At 40.3% G+C, this 4,200-nt stretch overlaps 1 pseudogene; it reads right to left on the minus strand.

Annotated features, from left to right (window-relative positions):
- Window positions 1–972: 972 nt before the first annotated feature.
- Window positions 973–1,859, minus strand: LOC138080762 (olfactory receptor 2B11-like; annotated as a pseudogene).
- Between the last annotated feature and the right edge of the window lie 2,341 nt (window positions 1,860–4,200).

Here is a 4,200-nt window from a genome sequence, read left to right on the forward strand (position 1 = left end):
CACATGGAAGACACAGGTGCACAGTCAAGGATGTGGCAAGGAGGCAGCACCCAGGAAAAACATATTTACCTTCCAAGTTAGATTCACCAACATCCAGCAGTGTTGTGCAGAGTCCTTGAGACAGAGGGGATTGATCAGTCTGAGAGGAGGATGGCAGCTGGGAAGCTTTTGCTGAAATCTGTGTTGGCTGCAGGCAGTGTCCACAAAGTGGGGTCTAGCCATCCTCTCTGGGCTCCATTCCTTCAGTGAGCACCATAATGGAGCTCCCAGAGAAAACGTGGACGGGGAAATGGAAGGGAGAAGGAAAAAGTAAGCACAGGGCTGAGGCTAGCAATATTCTACCATCTCCTTGTCTCCTTTTTGTGTAGCCCCAGTCCAGGCTGTCCGCCGCTGTCCTGATGTTTCTAGCTGAGAAGCAGAGGGACTTTCTTCTGTTCCCACTTTTTCTCCTTACATCTAACTTTCCCAGCCTCAGCAAGCAGATTCAGCCTTCCCTCTGCTGTCTTTCTATTCCTCACAATAATTGAGTGATCTTAAGATATTCATTTCCTTGGGAAAATAAGGAAACAGCCTCAGGGAACTTAGATAACTTGTCAAAAAGCACACTTCCTGGAAAGATCAGAGTCAGGATGGGGAACACCCATTTCTTGACAAGAAGACTAGCCCAGTGGTTCCTGCAGTACACATACTGCACCTACAGTGTACGCTCGGGGAGGTCCTCCTATGGGGCCTCATCTAAATTTATCCTTCCATATCGCTGCCCGGGTCTCACACTTGTCACTCACTTTGCTTTGATAACATATTGTTTACAGGTAAAGCTGGCCCTGCTCTCACCAGCAGACCTTTGCATCTACCAGAGTAAGAAGTGAAGATGCTCAGATCTGTAAGCGTCCCTCAGCAACCACTGCTTGTGGGAGACCTGCAGTGTGGGAAGCCCCCAGCCTACCTCAACTTATTTCTGTTGCCCAAGTCTCAGAAGACTACATGAATCAAGAGAGGAGGAACCATTTCAGTGTGTGGATTTCCAGGGACTGTGAAATCAATAACCACGGACTCCTTCACCAAGCTGTTGCAAAGGGACATGAGTTTGTTCTTATCCTGGGGGTTAGTAGCAGAAAGTTGCACATACGTGCTAATTACTGGCCCAAAGAAGAGAGATACAACAATAACATGAGAACTACATGTGTAAAAGCCTTTCTTCTTTCCCTCTAAAGACTAGATTCTGAGCATTGTAACTTCAACAAACCTGTAGGAGGCAAGGATAAGTGACAAGGGAAACAGGGAATAGAAAGTCCCCACAATGGAGAGCATAGCTACACTGAATGTAGTGTCAGCACATGACATCTTGATCATCACTAGGATCTCACACAGGAAATCATCTACATTGTTGTTGCCACAAAGTGGCAGCTGGACAGTGAGGGATGACTGGAGCTAGGAGTTAGCCAAAACACTTAGCCACACTATGACCACTAGGAAGATACAGAGTTGCTGATGCATGATAGCTGGCTACCTGAGAGGCTTGCAGATGGCTTTGCAAGGACATCACAGCTAAGAGGATGTATTCAGTGGCTCCCAGGAAGTGAAACACACAAAACTGGGTCACACAGCCTCCACAGGTAATAGGCTTACCTGGGGGCCAGAGGTCCAGCAGCAGTTGAGGGATGGTGGTGGTGCAGGAAGGAGAGGCTGTAAAGGAAGACATACATAGGCTTGTCAAGATAAGGACCTACCCCGGATACCCACTAGCTGTAGATGGAAGCCGCAAGCACTTCTATGAAGACTGGCACTTCCAACCAGGGATGGGAAGAGAAACCCAAGAGAATGAAAATATTTGAAGTGCTTGCGTTGCCTGCATTCATAACTGATTTTGTTCTATTTGGTGGATTTATGAAGATTTTCATTTCAGTGTCAAGTATTATTTTTTCATATATTCTTTTTTATTTTTAAATTTTAATTGGAGAATAATTACTTTACAATAATGTGATTTTTTTGCCATACATCAACATGAATTGGCCATAGACACTCACATGGGCCCTTCATCCTGAATGCCCCTCCCACCACCCTCCCCACCCCATCCCTCCAGCTTGTCATTGAGCACCAGCTTTGAGTGCCCTGCATTTTACATATGGTAATATATATATTTCAATGTTATTCTCTTTAATCATCTCACCCTCTCCTTCTCCCACTGATGGTTAATTTATTCAGTTAAATAAAGTGAGTTATGAAGGGAAAAATTAACCAAAGACTCCTTTCAACCTCGGAGACAAGAACCCTTTTAGTTCTCCAAGGTGCTGTGGGCCATGCAGGTCAGTAGAAGGGCAGTCTTGTTAAAGCTATTAAGCAAATCCAAGATTGAATGATCAATATTGTTAAGATGTAAATTTTTTCCAACTGAATTTATAGATTCAACATCTTTGCAATAAAATCCAAGCAGGCTTAAAAAACAACAACACCACATCAGAATTTGACAAACTGGTTCTAAATTGATACAGAATTTCAAAGGATCTAACATAGCCAGAACTGTTTTGAAAAAGAAGCAAGTTGGGGGACTTACTTACCTGATTTCAAGACTTACTGCACAACTGTGCTACTCAACACTGCATAGTACTGAGTAAGGATAGCTATATATCAATGAAATAGAGTAGAGAGTCAAGAAATATACTCATACTTATATGTCCAATTTATTTTCCACAGAGGTGGCAAGGCAACTTGATGAATGAAAGAAAAATCTTTCAACAAACTGTGTTAGAACAACTAGAACTACTGAAGAGGAAAAAGAAATGATCCTCCATCCTTACCTCATACTATACAGAAAATTAACCTGAAATGGATTATGAACCTAAATGTAAGAGCTAAAGCTATACAGTTTTACAAAAATTCATTGAAGAAGGGCTTTAAAACCTTGGATTAAGCAAGTGTTTCTTAGGACACAAAAAGCAGACAGCAGTGGAGACATAATACAGTAAATTAAATTTTACCAGTTTTTGCTCTTTGAAAAATACTTTAGTGAGACTTCTCTGATGGTTGTGGTTAAGACTTTGAGCTTTCAGTTCAGGGATGAAAGTTCAGTCCCTGGTCAAGAAACTAAGATCCCGCATGCCACATTGCATGGCCAGAGAAATAAAAATAAAAATTTTGAAAATTAGATTGCATTTCAAAATACTTTTAAACAGAGATAAGTCATAGGTAAAAAGGGAAATGTTCACAATACATACATCTGACAAAGAAATTGTATCATAAGTATATAAAGAACTCTAGCAACTTAATAATAAGATAACTAAATTAAAAACAGCAAAAGATTACGCAGACACTGCTCTAAAGTGAACACATGAAAGTGCAGCAAGCACTGGGGAAGACTGATACTCAACAGGAGAGTGTAAATTAAAACTACAGCTCACTCATCAACAACCATCACAACTCATTCTAGTGGCTAAAATTATAGTGATAGAAATAAGTTTAAAAAATAAAGAGTGATAATACCAAGTGTTGACAAGGATCTGGATCAACAATCTCTTGTATAATGTTGGTAGGAACACAACACAATACAACTACTTTGGCAAATGGTTTGACAGTTTCTTATAAAGTTAAACATATGCTAACCATCAGAGACACCAACTTCACACTTGGGTATTTCCCCAAGTTAAATGAAGACACATATCCACATGAGGACATGAGGATGTTCATAGTAGCTTTATTGATAATAGATCCAAACAGGAAACAACACAAGTGTGAATCAATGGGTGAACATCAAACAAACTGCAGTATACCTGTGCTGTATGACATTTTCAGCAGTAAAAGAAATGAGATGATGACAATATGAGTGGATCTCACTATATTCTGCTGTGTGAAATAAGCCAGACATGAAAGTGTATACATGGTAAAATTCCATTTATATCAAACTCTGGAAAACCACCCATCAATAGTGACAGCAGATTAGGGTTGCCTATGGTTCATGGTGGGGATTGACTATAACTAGACACAAAGGAACAGCCTTTTGGGATGATAGAAACAGTCTATGTCTTGATGATTACACAGATATATTCACATGTATCTGTGAATATTTCTGTTTTACTTATCAAACTGAAATCTGAAATGAGTGTATTTTTATAGTATATAACTCATACCTTAATACATTTGCTACAAGACAGCATATATCCACTCTTCCCTCACCTGCTTGCTAATAACCATTAACCATAATGT

This window comes from Capricornis sumatraensis, chromosome 6 (assembly GCF_032405125.1).
Source record: "Capricornis sumatraensis isolate serow.1 chromosome 6, serow.2, whole genome shotgun sequence".
Lineage (NCBI taxonomy): Eukaryota > Metazoa > Chordata > Mammalia > Artiodactyla > Bovidae > Capricornis > Capricornis sumatraensis.